The sequence below is a fragment of the Sciurus carolinensis genome, chromosome 7 (assembly GCF_902686445.1).
Source record: "Sciurus carolinensis chromosome 7, mSciCar1.2, whole genome shotgun sequence".
NCBI classification, from domain to species: Eukaryota; Metazoa; Chordata; class Mammalia; order Rodentia; family Sciuridae; genus Sciurus; species Sciurus carolinensis.
Genome location: NC_062219.1, coordinates 116,930,669 through 116,954,070, shown reverse-complemented (window position 1 = coordinate 116,954,070; position 23,402 = coordinate 116,930,669). Strand labels below are relative to the sequence as shown.

The window sequence follows — 23,402 nt, the reverse complement described above, 5'->3', positions numbered from 1 at the left end:
AGGGGTCTGGTACTACTGGAGCAGAGAGTGTGAAGAACGGAACAGGAGAAACTGTGAGTACAGAGTAGGCTGACCATGAAGGAATTCCCATTTTAAGCTACTGATCTTGGACTTCAGGCCACAGATGAAGAGGAACCCTGGGAAGTTTTAGGTAGAGAAGTGACAAGACCTCATTTGATCTTGACATGATTCCAACTCCAAGAAGCAGACACCCACTTGGTCCTGAAATACCACTGGTTTCCATGGACTGCAACTTGAAAACCACTGGCCCAAATTACTTCTCTAAGCTTTGAAAACCTAAACAGTCCATGGTGGAAGGACTGGCGAGGAAAGTATAAAACTTCATTTGTAACAGTTTTGTAAGTCCCCTTTCTCCTCTCCCCACTCCCCCAGCCTCCCCGCCATTTGCTCTCAGATAACTGTATGCATGGCAGACCAGAACGGCAGGAATACGAGGCCATCCCAGGGGGCCACTGCTCACCTTTCAGATCACACATTCAGGCAAAATACATGGGAAAAGCAAGTAAATACCCTCTTGAGGGTTGTCACTGGACCACTTGAATGAAAAAGAAAAGTCACACTGATTATTCATCAATGGCCTTCTCCAGGCCCGTCCAGTATCCTTCATCTTCCTGCTATTCAGCTCTCACCAACCTCCCTTCACAGACACACAGGGTCTGGAAATGAAGGAAAGCCCAACATGACAATAAAGGAGAAGAAAATTCAAACTAATGATGGAAAAAGAGTTTAGCATAACCTGTTTATTTCATCTTTACAAGTATAAGCACTTACTTTCCCCCTAGGTTATATCCATTTTTTCATGTAATTTTTAAACTTTATGTCCGGGAGAAGCGACTTCTGGGGTTAGGTACTTCCTAGCCCTCAGTTCAGAGCTACTATCATTCCTTCGTGCATTTTCTGAGATGAAACACGTTCCGTGTCCCTAAGATGAGCAAACATTTGTTTTTACTAGGAAAAGGTTCGTTTTTAAAATAAATGGTGTTCAGGAACAGCGTTCATGAGTGTTCCTCATGATATAATAGCAGGGCCTACAGTGAGAAGAATTTGCAAACACTTTCCAAACACTGAGAAATGACTATGTCTCAAAAGCCAAATGAGTTTCTGAACAAAAAACTAAATTAAATCCATTATAAAAAGCTTTTCAATGGACCACATCTAAATCCCACTGACTTCTTAATCTTTCTAGACTTTAATATAATGCACCTAATACTACATAGATTTGGAATATTTAGAATATCTGCAAGTACAGCTCTAATTCTTAAAACTGTCTGTTATAGTTGAATGATGTGCAGACTCACATGAAAGGCAACAGGGCAAGAGAGGAGGCTGGACTTAGGGGAGTAAAGACGGTAGCTCTGGTAGCCTTGCTACGCTGCCTGCACATTGTAGGAACTTACTTGGCTGTCCTGAGGTCTGTCTCCCTGTCAGGACAACAAGGCTACTGGTGAACAGTGAAGAATTTAAATCCCTATAGGCGCACCAACCCACCCTAGATGGGTTGGATGACCTGTGGCAGTGAACAGCCTACCCAAGAATACACTCCCCTCTTCTTCCTTCGTAAAACAACTTGATTTTTTTAAAAGCTGAGCATAGAGCTGCCTGGACTGACACCTACATTTCCAAAACCACCCTGCAGCTAGGGGTAGCCATCTGACTATGATGTGATCTTATCTTTCCCTTTTCTGTCACTCTCTTTCCAAGGCACGTCTGTCCACCTGTGTTCCTGACCCCGTCCTGCCTTGTTTCCTTCACCAGTTCCCTCCTCCGTCTACCCCATTAGTTATTCCTCCTCTCTAGTTCCATCAATGGCTCTCTTTCCACTAGTGCTTCCTTTCAGTACAGATCCTTAAGCATCACACTGTCCAGCGATCGTCCCTTCTCTCCTTTGCTGTCTCACTGAACATCTTGAACCCACAGTTCATATAACCTCTTTCCATCTCCTCAATCTCCTTTTCCTCTTTGTTCTACGGAAGCGGATCTGAAAGATGACCCAACAGGCTCCCAATGGCCACCCATCCCCACCTTCGCCAGCCCCTCCAGTCTTCATCCCACTAGACAGCCTAAGAGTAGCCAGCCTGGTTAACTGCCTTTTTCCTCCAAAGCCTTTCTTCCCTCCTTTCCTAAGGTTCTCCCCAGGCTCTACTGCCTGTCTGACCACTCTTCCTCAGGCTCTTTTATGCCCTTGTCCTTCCTTCATTCACCCCAATGGTTATTCCCTAGGGTAGCATCCCTGATCAAGGAAGGGGGGTGGGTGGGAGAAAGGCAGGTGAGTTTAGTCTCTCCCACAGGTTCCACTACTTTTAATCAAAAAGGCTCATTTTGTCTTGATTATTCAGGCTCATTTTGTTTTTTAAAGCACCTACTCTGTGCCAGGGCTAGCCGTTCCCATGTGTGTTACTTATTTAAGGCTCGCTATAATCCTGAGGTAGATATTTATTCCTTCTACCTGGAATGCCACTTCCCTAACTGATTCTGGACTGATTTCTACCATATTTCAGGTGGGCCACAGTTCAGGAGTCACTGCCCTCTCTGACCGCTTTTCCAGATCAGGCCTCTGTTAACTCTCTTTCACAGCACCCTGTCCTTCCTCTCCACAGCGCACGTATACGTATTTGGTATTTATGTTCCTTAGGCTTACTTCATCTGACTCCTTCATTAGACTTTCATGAAGATAGAGGACCATGTCTATTTTCTTTACCATTATACAATCAGCAACATATTGTTGAATATACAAATTAAATACCAAGTGGTGGACTGTGATTAGAACTAGGTTGTCTTTTTACTACACTCTAATATTTCAACCTTTACAACACCAACTTCCCTCCAGTGCTCCAAGGAACCCACCATCCTCTGCCACCTGAATCATCTACCTTCCAGACAACACCACCATCATTTACTTTCATTCCTTTCTCCTTTTCATTCCATATATATATCAATTGGTTTCTTGATTCTACTTTTAAAATGCCTCTTAAAGTCATACCCTTATCTCACCTTCTGTACTCTCCTTAATCATCCTCTGCCTGTTGAGAGAACCTCCTGCCTCCAGGCTCAATAATGGTCATCCATTCTCGCTGAAGAATCTCTTTGAAATTAAAATTTCACCAGAGAGGGAGAGAATCATGCACAAATGTGAAATGATCAAGTCTTGATGAGAATTAGAGATCTGAAAAATATTTCCATGTTACTTAATTTACTGCCTGTATTCCATGGTAGAGCTATTATAAGTCACTGCCCAAAAGGCAATATAGTCAAGTAGTTAAGAACACAGGTTTTGGGGGCAATTTATGCCTAGGGATAACTGAGATGAGAACTAGGAAATACCCTGGAGAAACAGAGAGAGCATTCTTTGTAGAAGAAATACCAAGTGCAAAGTTAAGAGTTGTAAACAGCATGATGAATTCATGGAAGGGGCAGAAACTTGGTACTACTGAAACACAGAGTAAGAGAATGGAACAGGAGAGGCCATGAGGGGACGAAGTGGTTGATCATGAAAGTCCCATGGTTTAAGCTGCTGCCATGCCACTTACGGCCATGGGCAAAAATCCTCACTATAAAATGGAGAGAGAAGTTAGCATTAAATCAGAATCATTCATTGTTAATCTATGTTGTTGCTTAATGCATAACACAATGTAAGTGTTCAATAAATGTTAACTATCCATAGTCTCTTCTTAAAATAATCCCAAGGAAAATTAAATGGCTTTATAAATTGGTTCCAATATTTGAAATTCTAATAGGAAGATGTTTTATATAATGGTTACTATAATTGACACATAAAAATCAGTTGAATTTCTATAACAAACAATAATAGGCAAATGGAATTAAGAAAACAATTCCATTTACAATAGTATTAATATACATAAAAATAATACACTGAGGTACAGCTTAGTGACAGTGCAGTTGTGTAGCATGTACAAGGCTCTGGGTTCAATCCTCAGCACTGCAAAAAAATAAATAAGAACAAAATATTTGGAAGGAAGTTTAGCAACAGTATGAGATATACACTGAAAATCACAACAAATTGTTGAAATAAATAAAAGACAAACTAAATGGAAAAACATATTGTGTTCATGGATTGGAAATTTAACATAGTTTAGATGGTAGTACTCACTAATATGATCTATAAATTCTATGCAATCCCTTTCAAAATCCAAGCTAGCTTCTGTGTACAAACTGACAAACTGACCATCTGATCCTAAAAATAGAAAGGATCCAGCATAATCAGAATAATAGCCTTCCACTTAAAAAAAATTAAATTTTAGATGACTCCAACTTCCTGACTTTAAAACTTACTATGAACTACAGGAATAAAGAGTGTGGTATTGGCATAAAGATGGACATACAGACCAACGAAATAAAACTGAAAGTCTCGAAATAAACCAACACATCTATGGCCAACTGATTTTTGACAAGGGTGCCAAATTAGTTCAATAGGAGAGAGAATAATCTTTTCAACAAATGGTGCCAGGATAAATAAATATCTACATATTAAAAAAAGAATGAATTTAGACTCCTGCTTCACACCATATATAAAAATGAACTCATAATACATCAAAGACCTAAACATAAGAACTAAAGTTCTCCTTTTCCAGAAGAAAATTTAGGTGTATATCTTCATGACTCTGGATCAGGCAACAATTTCTTAAATATGAAACCTAAATCACAAGCAACCAAAGAAAAAATAGATGAACTGGGCTTCATCAAAATTAAAAACTTTTGTACTTCAAAGGATATTACCAAGAAAGTAGAGCTGTGGGTATAGCTCAGTGGTAGAACACATGCTTAGCATGTGCAAGGCTGGGTTCAATCCCTACCACCAAAACAAGAAAGAAAAATAGGAAGGAGGGAAGGAGGGAGGGAGAGAGGGAGAGAGGGAGAGGAGGGAAGGAGGGAGGGAGGGAAGGAAGGAAGGAAGGAAGGAAGGAAGGAAGACAGCTTACACAATGGAAGAAAATCTTTCCAAATCTTATGTATGATTAGGTTCTAGTATCTAATATAAAGAACTTTTAAAACTCATCAACTAGAAAAACAAATAACCCAATTAACAATGGGTATATAAACAAAAACTCGATTAAAAAATGGGAAAAGGAACCAAATAAGACATTTTTCCAACAAAGATACACCAATAGCCAATAGGCACAAGAAAAGATGCTCAATATCACTGATCATCAGGAAAATGAAAATCCAAGCACAATAACTAACTGCCCACAGTAATCGATAAGTCTGGTGACAGCATGTGCTGATGAGGATGTTGAACCATCACAACCAACCCACACTGCTGCTGGGAATGGAAGACAGGAAGCTCCTATAGAAAATGGCCTGGCAGTTCCTCAGGACGCTAAGCACAGAGCTGCCATGAGACACGACAAGACTACTCCCAGGTATATAACCAAGAGAACGGAAAACTTATGTCTACACAGAAACTGTCCATGAATGTTTACAGCAACATTATTCACAAAAGTCAAAAGATTAAAATAACTCACATATCTACCAAGTGATAAATGGACAAGTAAATGTTGTATACTCAGAGGCTAGAACATTATTAAGTCATAAATAGGAATGGAGTACTGATACTTGCTATGACCTAGATGAACCTTGAGAACATTAAGCAAAGTAAAAGAAGCCAGACACAAAATGCCACATATGTGATTTCATTTATATGAAATGTCCAGAATAGATAAATCCATAAAGACAGAGTAGATTAGTGGCTGCCAGAGGCTGTGGAGAGAAGGGATGGGAAGTGACTGCTTACAGGTACAGGGTTTCTTTGCGGGACAAAAATGTTAGATTGGATAGTGGTGACAGTTGCTCGACCTTCTGAATAAACTAACAACCACTTATTTATATACTTTCAAGTGAATTTATAGTTTGAAAATTATCTCTCAATTAAAAGAAAATAGTCAATATCAATTAAAAAAAAAATAGTCAATACATCCTCAGTCCCTGAGAGCACTTGCCCATTTTTTCCCTCAGCAGACATAAAGAGCAGGTACTCTTCATTTACCATAGCACAATTGTGTGGGTCCTTAATATCCTGAAAAGCAGTAAACCCAGTTGGGTGAACTCACTAGGTAGAAGCAGAGAAGAGACACATTTGCATCTTATCCAGCACAGTTCCAAAAGAGAGGATGCATTCATTACTGAGAGCACAGCTAGGACAATGGAAGAATCAGACATTTAAAATCTGAAAGCTTCAGCCCAAAGCAAGTCAATAAAAAAAGAAAACAAAATCCCAAACTACTAAATACACATCCCTGAGCCTGCCTGGCATGCATGGGCTCTCATTCTGCCAAAAACCAAATTCAAAACAAATATCAAGATTCTAGGGAGGGCAAAGCTCAAACAAGCAAAAGCATTTCTAGTAGTTAATGCAGATAAGGGAAAATAAACAGATGTGTTTTGTTCTGGGCTTGTTATTATCAAATTGGCCCTAGCCAGCAAAGCAGGTGATAAAAGTGGGCATGTTTAACTCCAGGTGAAATGGCAGAGCTCAGCTCCTGAGCGGCTGCTACTTCAAATACTTTTTACCTCAATTAATTCTCTCATACAAGAGGGAAATTCAGAAATCTCTTCAGGTTAAAGCCCTGGCCCTTTTCTTCTTAGTGTTTTAAAATTCATACTGGGAAGAGGCTGAGGAAGGAAATAATGCTATAATCACTGACTCCGTTAGTGCTTACTGTCAATCATTACAAAGTGATCCTTGTCTGATTCATACCTCTAAACAGTCAGAAGGAATCAGTCACAAAGTGAGAATTTCAGGAACAAATACAGAAATTGCCTGATGGTGTGGCTTTGACTTGGACAATTCTAGGAATACACTGTGATCTCTGGCTTCTGTCCAGAGTGCTAAATAAAAATCCTGTCTAAACGAAGGACCTCTGGTTCCCTCACAACTAACCTGGGCAGTGCTGTGACTACATGTGTATCACCCACTTTGAAAGCAGATGCCCTATAACTGAAGATAATTTGGAAATTGGCACAATAGTTAAAAAAAATAAATCCAGTTGGACAGTCGTTGTAGGGCTTCTGCCAACTTCTCGTTTCTTGCCATAGAGAGTAATGATTCCTGTCAGTCACTTAGAAAAAGAATAGCTTCTAGAAAAGCCAAATGGCTGTGACCTAAAAACAGCAACCCTGCATCAGCACATAAAAACTTATAGGGAGCTAGAAGTCTGAAAAATCAAATTCAAATTCAGAAACTTAATCTCAGCTCCAATTCTGAAGCTATAATGAGAATCAAGTTCCTAAAAAAATACATATTAATCATTTTATCAATTCTGTCGTAAAAACACATACACATACACACCCATGGACACACACACACACACACACACACACACACACACACACACAGTGTTGCAATCCCAGTGCAAATAAAATGTTGTTTTGTAACAGAAAAACCGTCAAATTATTTAACTCAGATTTATTCTATAATTGTTAAAAGCCAAATACTCTCAAATAAACAGAAATCAATGCAATCAGGAAAAGCAGACACAAAGTTCACTCATGTTTCCATATGAATCACAAATACTCTGGTGGTCTTTAAGGTGCTAAACAATTTAATACCTACAATACTTCACAATGTCAGGACTGTGCCATAGCCAGGGAAGCAGGGCTGTGAAGATGTTTGGGACAGGTGTGTCAGGGGTCAGCAATAGTAGAGAGAATGTCGATGGGCTATGAAATTAGCAGAGAGAAGTGCTGCTAAGCTACCCTCAAGTGAGTTAAAATTTGGGTTTCTGATCCCAAAACATGAGCTTACATCCAACACATGTTCACAGGTCCCTATTAGGTAAAGGGCAAGGAGAGAAAAGGAAAGAATTTCTTTGTAACTCGGTGGGAGGGGGACCTCACACCTTCTTATGTTCTGTATAATCATTGGTTTATACAGAACATTTTAGAGACTTGGAGAAGAGTAACTATAAAGCATCAGCACAGGCCAAAGGCAAAATTCTTTGCCAAAGCTGTAAGTGATGTTGAGATTGTGATCTACAGTCTGAGAATTGATTTTATAAAAAAAAAAAATCTCCAAATTCTACTATCAGCAAGTTTAAGCAAGCTTCATATCACACTGTATAGGAATATACATACATTACCATTCCATTAGATTTCTTGTTAGAATCGGTACCTGGAAAGAGCTCTTAGATTAGGGAATTACATTTTCATTTACAGGAAGGACTTGGTATTCTCAATTCCAGAGAGTTCAATGGTAGTGAAAGAACTTGGGAAAATAGTTTTCTGATACCCGGCCCTCAAAAAGAGTGTTATAAGATTAAAGGACTGGTCCTGGATGTGTGATCTCAATAAGAAGAATCACAGTGGAAGAAATTAAAGTGTCCACTGGAATCTTATCATCTGAAATCAAGACTTGCCTTGGTGAGGAACGTAAGACAGGTACTTTTAACACCTTGCTCAGGGACACTAAAAACCAGTCTAAAAAGGAGTCACATGGCTAGTAAACAGCAGAACCAGGTCCTGAATTGAAGCTGTCAGAGTACAAATTCCTTTTTCTGTTCTACTACCTGATTGCCTTATGTAAATGAACAAACAAAACCAGGAGGACAGAGATGAAAGTGAACAGGAAAGAGCAGAAGAAAATATGTGTTGAAGGGCTGGGGGTGCAGCTCAGTGATGGAACACGTGCTTAGCATGGCACTGGGTTCCATTCACAGCACAAAAAAAATAAAAAATAAAAAATAATTTTAAAAAGTGTTACATTCAAGTATTTCTCAAATGGTTTTTAATTTTATTTTCTTTCAGGCTGGAAAACTATTTAATGATCATACTTCAACTGTTCAAACTTTATTTTCCTTTTGAATCCAACTTGTAACACATCTGTTGATCACATAATAAAATGAAATTGCCAGAGATTAAGCGATGAGTTGTTTTCAGTAAATTCCAACATTTGTTCCCAGTCCAATTCAAATGGCAGCTTTCAGAATGAACCCAAATTGAAAGATCATTTCAGAGCAATAAGAGAGGAGGATCTTTCAGTTGGGAATCAATTTTGAATTCTGGTTCCATGAAATTTTATGTTCAAGACCAATTAATTATCAGGCTGTTTACCCTCTCTGATGCCTGAACACAACCTGGTTGTGCCTGGATCAGGACAAAGAGCAGACCAGTCAGTAATTCCTGAATGCAACCTGTTATCAAGCCCTTGCAGAATCTGACTGGGGTTTTAAAGAATTTCAGGCATGTATTTAAAGTCATTTTCCCAATGTGCTAGACTTCCTTCTGTTCTGAGAAAAAGGGAGACAGGTTGGGTAGTTAAAGGTTAAATGTGGAGAAACATGCAGGATAAAATCAGCTAAGGGACTGATTTTGTTTTTAAGTGAAATATGTAATTTTCCCAGGGTATTTTCACAATGCTTTCCTATGTTTGTGGCCACAGAAATATTCAATAGGAAATCCTGAAAAAAATATGCTAATACTTAACAATACTGGATTCAATAAGAAGACTAACAGAATCCATGATGCTTGCCTTTCTCATCAGGATCAATTCAAAAATCCTTGTATTCAAGGACCTGAATGGCCAACTTGACATACGATCAGATATATGTCCAAGGAAAGCTGTTCTCTGCTTTCTTCCTACAGATCACTGATCTTCCCCCAGAAATGGAATCCCAATGAAATATAACCTAAAAGTAAGCGTTTTACTTTCACACCTGAAGGACATGATTTAAAATCATGGCACCTACATAGTGAGTAAGAATGCTTCTCTGTAGCAGTCCTGCAAGGTAAGAGGAACAGTTAACTGTCCCCAACTTCTGGGAATCTTGTTCTCCTAAGACTGTCCCTGCCATGATACTGTTTAGTAGTCATGATGTAGTCTGAGCAACACTTCAATGTCACATCTTTTTCTAGCTTTTTAAAAAATGTCTGATACTCTGTTTTTTCTTTTGTACACTTATTCTAATGACCAAATATTAAATCCATCGAAGGCTAAAAAAGCCAAAGTTTTGTGATATGGATCGGGAGATGGACATACCAGTTTGTCTTATGCCTGGGTTGAAATAATTCTAAGACTACTACATTGACACCTTAGCCCTGTGTCAAGAGATACAGCTGTGAGGGTCATTATGTTTGCATATTGGCCCAACAAATCCCTGAAAACCATTCAACATACAAACTACAAATACTCTAAAGAAAACAGCTGCTGTGTAGAATCGACAGAAAAAAGAGGGATATATGCAAAGAATAGACAACAGGCTGCATTATTTCCTAAGCCTGCTGACAACAGGGTTCCAAATTTTGTGTTTAGCACTCTTTCTCTGGAATAAAGCTAAAGGAGTGGCATTTCCACAATCATGTCTCAGTCTATTCTCAGCATACTCCAAGCCTAAAGTTAAGTAGTAAGAGGGAGAGTTCTATGAAGTTCTATTGCTTTAGGTACGACTGCAGGTACTGATACTACAGAAAAAGAGACAACTAGATAACTATCCAATGGAGAAACTGTCGGGGCCTACAATGCAATGTGATTTATCTGGATTCCTTAAGCAAGCTTAATCTGCAACACCATGGCATTACTTTTCGGAGATGATCTATGAGGGTTTAATTAATATTAACTAGTTTTGAAGTGGAAAATAACACATAAGATAGTGTAGCAGTGAGCAGTTGTTTTCAAATTCTTATTTTTAATCTACAAAATGGTTCTAAAATACAGAAAAACATGTACAGAAACTCTCATTTACTTTTCTGATTAAGAATTTCTTGAACAGGCTAACTCTAAAATATGTAACCGTATGGGTGGTTTATGTGTATGTGATTTCCCAAATATAAAACTAAAGTCGAAGCATAATTAAAACAAATTCATCTAGTCATATCCTATGGTGAACCCAATTGTGTAATTATGAAGTTTTGAAACTAAGCCATTATGTTTTCTGGGTTATAGCATATCAATGAGTTTTTATTAAAAAAAATTATCACTCCATTTGTTCTAAGGAATTAATGACTTAAATAATACCAAAGATTTTTATTTAAATATTTATATAGTCGATAAAATCCAAAACATTGACTTTCTTATCTTGAAATTAGAAACAAAAATTTAGTTAATGAAATAATTTCAAAAGCATAAACATTTTTATTTTTTAAACTGAATAATTTGTGGTTTATACATATATTTTTTAAAATAGCTGTATAAGTTTCATTGATATGAAAATGCTACCTGGTCATACATTTCCTTTGAATTAAATGTCTTCAAAGAGTAAGTTCCTTAGAGAATGTTAGAATGACTAACTTAAAGCTGTAACAATGAAAATGCAATTTCACGAAATCATATGTTATTAGTGAAAGTGGTTCCCAGCATGTATCTTTAGCCTGACCTCTTTCTCTTGTGGGTTTCTGCTTCACATTTTGACGGCTGACCAGGTAGTTCCTCTCAGATATTCTAACCATCTCTTCAAATTTAACCTGGCCCAAATAAAGGTGGAGCACACCTAAGAAAGAACATGGCATAAAAGTATACTTGAACAGCCAGGTGTAGTGGTGCACTCCTGTAATCCCAGTGACTCAGGAGGCTGAGCCAGGAGGATCACAGGCCAGCCTGGACAATGTAGCAAGATATAACTTAAAATAAAAACTAAAAAGGGTGGAAGATGTAGCTTAATGGTAGAGCACCATTAGGCTCAATCCCCAGTAATGAAAAAAAAAAAAAAAAAAGTAGAGATGAACAAATAGACATCTATGTACCCAGGGGAGATTCAAGATTATAGTCTGTCACTACTTAATAAGAGCTGAATAAAAATATCATAATTCCCCTCCACCCAGAATTAAACAAAACAGGCTAATTTAGTAGAGCAACCAAGTAAGAATGACTAGGAAAACCCTAATAACAAAAGTAGATACTAAAACATATTATAAAGGTTCTATAAATAAAATAATGTGATACTGTCATAAGAATAGAGAGCTCAATGGAATGGAGAAGAAAATAAAAAATATAGAACTAAGCTGCATATGAAAATATACACACACTATATAATACAGGCAACACCTCTGATAATAAGTGTCATTGGGTTAACTAGATAGTCATATAGAAAAATAAAATCAGACCATTCTTCATACCATTCATGAAGATAAATTCCTAATGAATCAGAGATTCAAATATAAAAATTGAAAAAAAAATTAATACATAATACATTCTGGGAGTTAGAGAAACATTTCCTAAGTAACTTGAAATCCAGAAGCAAAGGGAAAAAGACCAGTCAATTTGACTAAATAGAAAAGAAGCAAGATTCAAGACAGTAAATAGAAAACAACAATAAAACCCACACAAGTAAAAATAACAAATGGAGAAAAAAATATTTGTAACATCTATCATACAAGGAGGTTAATATTCCTAAAGAACTCCTAAAAATAAAGGACTTAAGCCTTTGTAGAAAACCAGAAGACAAAATTGAGCAGAGTACACAGAAAAAAGAATTGTCAAGTATTCCCAAACTACGAATATGCTCCACCTCCCTCCTGAGAAGAAATGAAGAGCTGTCACCAAGCAGACCTCCAAATGTCTGAGAACCACACTGTGCTGGCAAGGCTGTGGGAAACACACCCTCTTACACCCTGTGGTAGGAACGCAGGGTCATTGGAGACGCTCAGGTCTCTTTCCTGACAGTGTACTAAGGAGTCAGCAGCCATTTGGGCTACATAAAAAAAAACTGCACAGTTGGAAGTTCTGTGAACTGCCTTAGTAATTTCCAGTCCGGCCAACAGCATACAGTGTAGATGTGTGGGTGCAAGGCCAAGGGCGACTTTTGCGCACTATATATAAAGTGGTGCTCCTGGAGTGATTCAGTATGCTCCACCTGACTACACCTTAGGAAACCATGCCTACCTGCCAAACTGATGCTTTGATTCAGTTTCTTCAGTTTCTTCCATCCTTCTCCATCCTACCTCCCTTCCCACACTCTTTCCTGTGGTCCTTCCCTCCTTTTTCTTAACTACTCCCTCTAGAAGAACAATAATACCCCTCTTTTAAAAAAGTATCCTTTCCCACAGTTAGACTCCTCTCTGGTCACATGGTCTAGACAAGGAAAGGCACACTGGAATGTGGTGGCTGTGGCCTTGGTAGAGAAGCTGGGGGCATGCTGAACTGCCAGTCTGTGCGTAGATTCTGCAGGCCAGGGTGGGGAGTTAGGTGTGGTGGTATCAACGTTTCCTTCTATTCTCTTTTGGTGGTATTGGGATCTAACTGAGGGTCTCACGCATGCTAGGCAAGCACTCTACCACTAGTCACATCCCCAGTCCCATGTTTTCTCTTTTTCAAGGACAGCTGGTAATTTGTATATTTTAATAGAAAATTTCCTAGTTTTTAAGGGTTGGCATCAGATTCAGATTCCTTATACAGTATAGGCCAAACAAAAATGCCATTTAGACTTCCAGTGTGTAAGGCCTGTTGTAAGTCTCTCCTCAGGGGGCTTATTTTTTAACCAATTAATCATCTGGGTTGTTCTGCCTACACCGGCCAGTTACTCTTCACTTTTCTCACTTCAGAGATCACAAAGAGCCATAATTTTCTCAAAATGGCACACAACATGACATTTTAGTTTTACAAGTCATTTTCATATATAAGTATTCTAGGACCTCACTCTTTTTAAAGAGTAGGACACCATTCCATGTTGGATCTTGCCAACAATCACACAGATGCTTTTTTTTTTTTTTTTAAACAGAATTCAGATTAGAAACCTGTTGATGCCTGCTTCAGCCCTCCCATTCCACTGACCTCATGAGTAACTTTCAATAAGTTCCCCATCCATAAAAATGGGAATAATGAAGTAGCTAATAATAAAGTATGTGAATAATAAAGTATCTGGGTTGTTATGATATGTACATTCTGCACAATGCCTGCCACACAGACAACACTTATTAAAGTGACTGGTGGTGTTACTGTAGCTATTATGCCAGCTTCTGGTCCACTTAACATTCGTACAGTTCAGAGTAGTCCAAAAGTTTCACCAAAGTTTAGGTGTTACGTTGATTGTCTGCTCTTTATGTTCACAGACTGCCTATCACTAAAAAATTTAACAACTGACAAAATTCACCGTTAGCAAAAACACAGTCATTGGTATTCAGCGCCTCTTGCTTTGTCAAGGTGCTTATTTTAAGTGGATTGTTTGATGACAGGTTGTAATACCCTCCCTGCTATCTGGAACACAAAGACATCCATAATTACTGAGGTCATCCAGGAGCTATTCTCCAGTTTTTACAGCTGTCTTTTGTGTGCCACAGCATCTCAAAAATAATAGCTAATAGTGGCTCGACCAATAAATTTTACTAATTCTTTGAATAATGGAAGATGCAAGTCACAGGACCGTGCTGATTTGAATTCATCATTTTCCCCCAACCATATGTTATTAAAAAGAAAAAACAAAGCTTTTCCCAAACCTATGTCCTCCCTCTGGCTACTGCCCTTTCTCCTTCCTTTCCTTCACATCAATCTCCTCTCCTTTCTTTCCATTTATTCCTCAGCATGCTGCCATTGGTCTTCTGCCCCCACCACTACACTGGATCTGTTCAGATATTTTTCAGTCCTGCTGACTGCTGCACACTCTTAATGTGACTGACTACCCCATTCTTCTGTGACACTATTCGGTCCCTTTTTCTTCCTGCCTCTTCCTATGCTCTTCATCAGTACCCTTCTTCTTTATGTGTGGTTCTCTTTCTTTATTCTGTCCCTTAAACACAGGGGTTACTGAACAGCCTTGCCAGCTTCTCCTTTTACCTGATATGCTTTCCTAGGCTGCTAGGTGTGCTTTCTATTGTGAGCCTTCTCTTTCTTAACTTATGGCAAATATGAGGTTTAACTGGTTTTTAATCTATATGCTCTACCTAGAATGTAATCTCCTAGAGGGTGAGGCTTTTTCTTATTCACCTCTGTTCCCCAGCACTAAATAAAATACTGACATATAACTAGCATTTGTTGAATAAATAAATAATATTTGTATGAATATTAGTTCTAGTTGATTTTTCATTTTCCCACAATTTCAAGTAGCATTTGTTTTGGATAACCAATCACCCAGGCCACTTTTCCCCAAAGGTAAAAATTTTTTTAAAAACTTTTAAAAGTAGTTTATCAGCTTTGCCATGGTAGCATGGGCCAAGAAAGCAGCTGAACAATGTACCCTAGAATTCTTGCCTTCTATAATTGAAGAATGTTTTTTTCTATTATCATTTATGTCTTTGCTTATGGCCCATAAAGAGTCAGATTTAACTGCATTAGAAATTTAAGGGAAAAATATAAAGGATCTTGATGAAACAAAACTGTTGGTATGAGATGAGCTTTCCAAGGGAAATAAATTATACAAAATCACTCTTTCTGACTCTAAGTATAGGGAGAAATATGTTTAGGATTGCACAAAGACCATGTAAATGTTACAGCTCAGATGCAGAAATTGGTCTAATTGTATATAAGGTTGTCCATTTGTAAATCAGATCATCTGAACTCATCTACCCAAATGTATTCGCTCCATTTCTCCTCTTCATCTCTACCACTTCCACCCTGCTCCCAGATCCCCAACCAAACAGAAAGACAATCGGGGAAAGATGTAGAGAAGTGTGTGACCGTGAGTGTGAGTGAGCGAGCAAGTGAGTTTCCTGCTTGCTACCGGAGATCCTTAGGAAAATTCCCTAATGGACCTGAAATTTCCCAGGTCCCTCAGAGTAAAGATCTTCCTCCTTATGGCAGGACCTCCCAATCTCTTTTCCATTATTGCTCCCTAAGTTTGTTTGTTTGTTTTTTTGGGGGGTGGGTACCAGGGATTGCACTCGGGCCAGTCGACCCTGGGTCACATCCCCAGCCCTAATTTGTATTTTATTCAGAGACCTAGTCTCACTGAGTTGCTTAGTGTCTCGCTTTTGCTGAGGCTGGTTCTGAACTCAATATCCTCCTGCCTCAGCTTCCCGAGCCGCTGGGATTACAGGCCTGCACCACCATGCCCAGTCCAGCCACTGTTCTTAAGTAAAGTAAGCTAAAGGTCACAAAACCCATTCTTAGAAAATAGCTGCAAGCTTGTATTTAAGGAAAATAACAGATGAAAGCTGAGTCTGGGATTTACCTTTACTTAGGAATACTGGCAATTTGCTCTATTAATGTATTTTACTATCTTTTTAGGTATGGACCCTGACTCTTTACTGAAGTTCCATAGAGATTATGACTAGTTAAGGTTCAATTTAATAGTGGCCTAAGTCCTCTGCTCCCCCTTCTCCTATCCTAATGGCTTAATTGGGATTCTGTTTGAGGGAGGTTCTGAGTAAGTTTTTTTACCTGCAATCTCTGATCTCAGGGAGGGCTATATAAAAGGGGTGAGAACACATTTTTCATTTACTGATTATTCTTTTTTGAGGTTGGTTATAGGAGAAAAAAAATCTCATACTCATTTCTACTGCCAAGTAAGCAACAGTCCTAGGGTCAGAGATCTTAAGCTCTTGAATAATTCCAATTTCAATTGATGCAGTACATTCACATAATGGACGATTAGTCACAGAAAGGAATGAAGTAATTATACATGTTACAACATGGATGAACCATGATAATGTCATGCTAAGTGAAATAAGTCTCCTGTGATGAATGTGGTTTGCCCTCTAAAGGTTCGTGTTGAAAGCTTGATTCCCTAGTGTGGCTAAGAAGCAATGGGACCTTTAAGAGGTGGGGCCTAGTGAGAGATTGTTAGGTCTTACTTAGGGTGAGGCCCTTGGTGTACATTAAAGTTGCTCCTCATGGTACACAGAGGAGTTAGTATTCAAGAGAGGGATGTTATAAAACAAGAAGCCTGGTCACTCCCCAGCCACTATGGTTTCCCCGTTCTACCTCTCCCTCTTACATGTGCTATCCTTCATGATGTCATCCATTATGAGGTAACACAGCTAGAAAAGCCTTCACTGGAGCTTATGCCATGCTGTTTGGGCTTGCAGTCTCCAAAACAAGAAACTAAGTAAATATCTTTTCTTTATAAAATACCCAGACTCCAGTGTTTTATTATAGTCACAGAAAATGGATTAATACAAAGTCCAACATAATGATGGAACATGTGCTTAGTATGTGTGAGGTCCTGAGTTCAATCCTGTGTATATACAAACACACATTCAAAAATGAAACCCTAAAGGTCACATATTATATGATTCTATTTACATGAAACATCCAGAATAGCTAAATCTATAGAGGCAGAAAGAAGATATGTGGTTGTTTAGGGGTAGAGAGGAAAGGGGAAGGAGGGAGGTGACAGTTACAAGATACAGCATTGCTTTCTGAGGTGATTATAACATTCTAAAATTAACTGCAGTAACTGCTGCACAACTCTGAATATACCAAAACCACTGATTTGTATACATTAAACAGATGAATTGCATGGAATGTGAATTCTTTCTCAATTGACCTATTATAAAAATTCAGAAATATTTGAACATATCTGAAAGTCTAATTGATGAGACCTTTTTAGCAGTCTTTTTACTTGACCTGAAATTTCTAAATTCATTGTGATTAAAAGAATCAGAATATGATCTAGACCAGAAAGAAGAAAACATGCTAATTTTGAAAGACTAAAAAATACTGGCTCTTAAAAACATTCAAAGAAGGCTAGGGACATAGCTCCATGGTAGACTGCTTGCCTAACATGCACAAGACCCTGGGTTCTAGCCCCAGTACCCTAGCAGAGAGAGAGAGAGAGAGAGAGAGAGAGAGAGAGAAGAGAGAGAGAGAGAGAGAGAGAGAGAGAATTTTAACACCTTTTATGGTGCTCAAAGTAATCTTCCTTTCAAACTAAATGCCTAAAAACAAGGGAATATAAACTAATTACACTAGAACTAAAATAGTCAAAATTGATTTATCCGAAGGTACTTATCAATCTACAGATTTGAAAAATACTGATAACATCTCACTTCCCTGACAAATAAAACTTTAAAAAGTCATGTTCTTTTAAAGCTTTCAATAACAATAATAATGTTATAATGATAATAGTTATCAAATTATTATCATGTTATAGAAGACTATAAAGTAAATTTTGCACTAAAATCAACATTATTCTACATCATTACTTTAGTAAACAATATTCAGGAACTTACCTAACTCTGTGAGGATATTTTTCTTTAATTTTTTTTTTTTTTTTTTTTTTTTTTGCAGTACTGGGGATTGAACCCAGGGCCTTGTGCTTGCAAGGCAAACACTCTACCAACTGAGCTATATCCCCAGCCCTCTTTAATTGTTTTTTAAGAGTTACTTTGCATATAAGAACCAGTAAAAAACAAGATAGCATTTAAATGTTCGTGCTAAGTGGAGGACTGCATCATTCTTAAGCTAGGAAACTCATTTGGCATCCATGGACAGTATCAGCAATGACTCAAACTTGTGCCTCAGTAAAATCCCTGGGTCAACTTTGTGACCTTTGTGAACTCCTCTCACTTGTTAAATCCAACTATCCTTCCATCAAAAAGATGTACTACTATGCAGCAATTAAAATTGGTAGCCATGATAGCTACATGGAGGAAGTTTTTTTGAATGTTACGTAAGAAAAAGGAAGGCACAGAATTTTAAAAGATTTTACACATTTTGTAATATTTTATAACTATTTAATATGGTAAAAAATTAAAATGTCATAGTGATAAGACTGGGTAAGATTCTCATAATGTCAAATTATATTTAATAAAAATTCTAAAAATGTCCTAAAATTATGTACAGTTTTAGAAGTCAGGATAATTTATAAGACAAGATTGTTTTTATTCACTTATTTCTGAATGTATGTTTGGATTTCAAATTTTATTATTATCTATGAGTAATTTAATGATTTTTTAAGCCTGACTTCAAGGTTCTTACTGTAAAGTAGTCCATACATGTCCTGGGCTACTTTTAAATGGGACAGTCCATCTCAAACATGTCTGCTTCTGCCTTGGCCTTAGGACAAAGATGCATAGAGCAAAGAATTTTAGTGATCGTAATAAAATGACCAGTCATAACCAAGATGCTTGCCTGACATTTTTATCCATGATCAGATAAACAGATAAAAAATACATTCAACAGAATTTTGAGATGATACCAAACAGTAAGGCATTAGTCAGATAATAGAAGTTCTAACCAAAGTTAAATTTTCAATGGAATAAATAATTAAAAGTTCATTAATGACAAGTACAGAGTACATCAATAATGCAAAAGAAATAAAGAAAGGAAATTGGGAATACAAATACAAAATGCTGAAAGCTTGGCCAGAGGTATCAATGACTGCCACTGAAAATAAGGATCAGTTGCTCTCAGTTTCCATTAAGGATCAGTTGTCATGGGTGTAGCACACAAGGATCTGCGATAACTAAGACATAACTATCCTTGTGGTATATATATACAATGAATTATTATTTAACCACAAAAAGGATGATGCCTTATCATTTACGGTAGCATGGATGGAACCAGAGTGCATTATATTAAGTGAAAAAAGTCAGGTACAGAAATATTAACTTTCATATTCATACTCTCACTTATATGTTAAAGCTAACAGTTGATCTCAAAGAAGTAGAGAATAGGGGCTGGGCTCTGTGGTAGAGTGCTTGCCTAGCACGTGTGAGGCACTGGGTTTGATCCTCAGCACCACATAAAAATAAATAAATAAACAAAATAAAGGTATTGTGTCCAACTACAACAAAAATTTAAGAAAGAGAGAGAGAAGGAAGGAGGGGGAGAGAGAGAGGGAGAGAGAATAGAATAGTGTTACCAGAGCCTGAGAAGGGTGTGGGGAGGGAGGGATCAGAGAGGTTAATGGGTACGGGGTGCAGGTGGACAGGAGGAAAGATTTCTAATTTAATGTGGTGATTCTAAAATTAGCACATAAAATAACTATGGTTGACAAAATTAATTTAGCATTTCAAAATAGATACTAGAGAGGATTTTAAATATTCCTAATACAAAGAAATAATTTATGAGGTGACAACAGCATTTAACCTGATCTTATCATTACACATTGTATACATGCACTGAAATGTCACAAGGTCCACACAAATACATACAATTACTATGTACAAATATAAAATAAAAATATAGCCAGTGTGGTGGTACATGCCTGCAATCTCAGTGACTCCAGAGGCTGAGGCAGGAGGATTGCAAGTTCAAGGTTACCCTGGGCAACTCAGTAAGACCTTGTATCAAACCAAAAGATTTTAAAAAGGACTGAGTAGATGTACTTCAGTGCTAGAGCACCCCTGGGTTCATTCAATTCTCAGTACCTACAGATTTTTATATGTGTGTGTGTGTGTGTGTGTGTGTGTGATTTTACACATACATATGTATACAGTTATGAATAAAAAGTATATATTTTTAAAACAGCTCTTTAGTTGGTTAAACAAACAAAAAAACAGTATCAAACATAATTGTAAAAATTCCATAACAAGTAATTTTCTAAACCGGAGGCTATCAGTGGGGGTAGTACCACCTTAGGGGGCACTGTGGAATCTGTTAGAGTAATTCTGTCTTCCAGTCTAATTCATTCCTTTCATTTCTCCTTTATGGCACAGCAAGAACATAATATTGATTTATTCAAACTCTCTTTTCATTGTGATATAACCAATATACACAAAAATAAAACACAAAGGCATACCTTAGTTGCTGTAAAGTGTACTCCCACCCAGCACCTCAGAAACCCTCAGGTGCCCCTTCCTGATAAATCCGGATAACTAATAAATCAAGTTTTCCCACCCTTATCTCTTCCATAAGTGACTTGGCTATTTTTGACCCTTTATGTTTCTTTATAAATTTTAGAATCACCACATTAAATTCCACTAAAAAATCAGTTGAGGTTATATTGATTTCTTGAAAAGAATTCATGTGTATAGGTAGGTTATATTTTCTACAAATTTTATTTCAGGATGGTAAGGAGCACTGCATAATATTTCTTTTAAAAAGGGCATGCTGGGTCTGATAAGAACCAATATTCCCAGTGAAGTAAGTGAGGAACTATCCCCTGTAGAACATGGATCTCTAGTTCTAAAACTAGATCTTATGTGAAAAATGAAAGGCACTCAAGAAGACCACTGAGATTATCTCCATGTTAAAACCTTCCTCAGATGTCATGATTTGGTCACATTATTTCACACAGGGTTTTCTAGGCACAGATGTCTTGATGTCATTGATTGAAATCCATTAATTCTTCCATAAACTATGATAAGGTGACCAAAGAGTCCACATACTAATGCCAAGAAGGTCATTATAAATAAACCCTCATTTTTCTTTGGGAATTAAGAGTCAAAATGGTTGGGTAAGTCAGCTTTTGTTGTGATCAAAATACCTGACAGTAACAACTTAGATGAGGAAGTTTATTTGAGACAATGGTTTCAGAGGCGCTGTCCATAGTCAGCCAGCTCTACTGCTTGGGACCGAGAGAAGGCAGAACATCAAGGCAGAAGGGCACAGCAGAAGAAAGGTGTTCAGTTTAGGACAGATGGGAAGCACAGAGAAAGCCCAGAAGCCAGGAACAAAATACATAAACCCCAAATCAAGTTCCTAGTCACCCACTTCCTCTCACCATGCCCCACCACCTACCTATAGCTACCACCTCATAATCTACTCAAATTATTAACCCATCAAATGAACTGATCTACTGATAGGCTGCAGGTCTCATAATCTAATCATTTCACCTTTGAACATTCCTGCATTGTTTTACACATGAGCTTTCAGCGGACACTTCATACCCAAAACATAACAATGGTCAACAACTCTGGAATACAGTAGATCAAAGGATAAATGTTAACATTGGGATTCTATAGTTAAATCATATAATTGAAACCAATAAATCAGATACATGGATTAAAAGAATGTATTTATAATCTTAAAATTTGGTTTAGGCCTATTTGTCTTAGGTGGATAAATGATTATATTTTCAAATAGTTCATGACAGGTTTCAGGCCACATACACCTCTTCCACTTACTGGCTACATGATATTGGTCAGATTACTTGACCTTTCAGAAATTTGGTTTCCTTATTGCAAAATAGAAATCATACTGACAATTCCTTTTGGTTTTGCTTTGCTTGTCTGTTTGTTTTGAGATGAATATCTTGCTGTGTTTCCCAGGCTGGCCTTGAACTCCTGGGATCAAGTGATCCTCCTACCTCAGCCTCTGGGTGGAAGATGGGAGGACAGGTGCAGGCCACCTTGCCTGGCTCCATTTTTGTGTGAATGACTGGAAATTAGTATTCAAGGCATCTAAGAGCTAGATCTACCTAAGTTCTACCTAAGTAGAACTAAATAAGTGGCAGCTATTGGAGTCATTTTGACACTCACTCACTGACCACAACTTGTGAACAAGTGAATGAGTTTACATGGGTCATGTCCCTGAGGCATTTGCATCTTAAAGTTTTCACTTCTAATTGTGGAATGAAAATCTTTGCCTCCTTTAAAGAAATTTCAGGCATCAGTAAGCTGATGGCATAGTCCATTCAAAATTCATCCCACAAGGTCATACTGCCCTTTCAGTTTATAAGCAAGAAATTTTGAAGTGATTGAGAAATTTTCAGTGATACAGGAAAAGTGTCACATGGCCCAACAACTGGCTTGATGACAATGCTCTAGCTCACTACAAATTTTCAGTCAATTATAGAGCACAAATATCAGATCTCCATTTACTAGGCATAAATCTGGCTAAGCTGCAGAAGTTTCCAAAAGTTAATCTCTCCTCAAAATATGGAATTCTTTATTCTACTGGAAATATTCAAGAGAATATACCAAATAGAAGTGTGATGTGCTAGAAAAAGTAATGCACTTATAGCAAGAGAAGTGTTTCTTTATTTAGTTCTAATACTTAGAGAACTAGTGTAACATTAACCAGCACATTTAACACGTACAGGTATTACTATCTCATCTACTAATGAGAGGGACAACTTAGAATTCCTTTCAAGCTGAGTATCTATGGGTAAGGTACATCTAAGGAGAGGGTATGGAGAAGACTTTCCAGTTGGCGCTTGTCATCACTTAGTATTTAGTGGTAAGTCTAGCTCAGAAGCTAAATCTGATTAAATTCTTGGTATCTGTATAAAATGGAAGATCAGAATGAACCTCCAAAATGAGGAGGGGCTGTCTAGAGCACTTTAAGTCTATTCCCATGAGTTGCAGTAAATAATGAAGATGTTTGATGTGGTATCACCTCTGGACTGGAAGGCAAACCATCCAGCCTCTAATCCCTCCTCCAAATAATTGAATGAAAACTCAATTTCTGGTCTCCTAGATTCCTAGGTTGACTCTCTCAACACTCTGTGTCCTACATCCCAGGCCAGAAGGACCTCTCTGCCCTCTACACACCATGATATTTGCGCTGATCCTCCGTGGACAAATCATCACACTGTACCTCTGTCCCTTTACAGGCAATGGTGTTCAGCCCTAGCTGCATATCAACACTATCTGAGGAACTTAGAAAAAAATTAAAA

General features: G+C 37.8%; 1 protein-coding gene and 1 non-coding gene across 2 annotated transcripts in view; both read right to left on the bottom strand.

Moving 5' to 3' along the window:
- The window catches only part of Btbd9 (BTB domain containing 9), a 387,287-nt gene that overhangs the window by 189,808 nt on the left and 174,077 nt on the right, over nucleotides 1-23,402 (bottom strand). The window lies entirely within an intron of this gene.
- Trnaa-ugc (transfer RNA alanine (anticodon UGC)) lies at nucleotides 18,122-18,195 on the bottom strand. Its single transcript has one exon. It is a non-coding gene; the product is annotated as a tRNA-Ala (tRNA).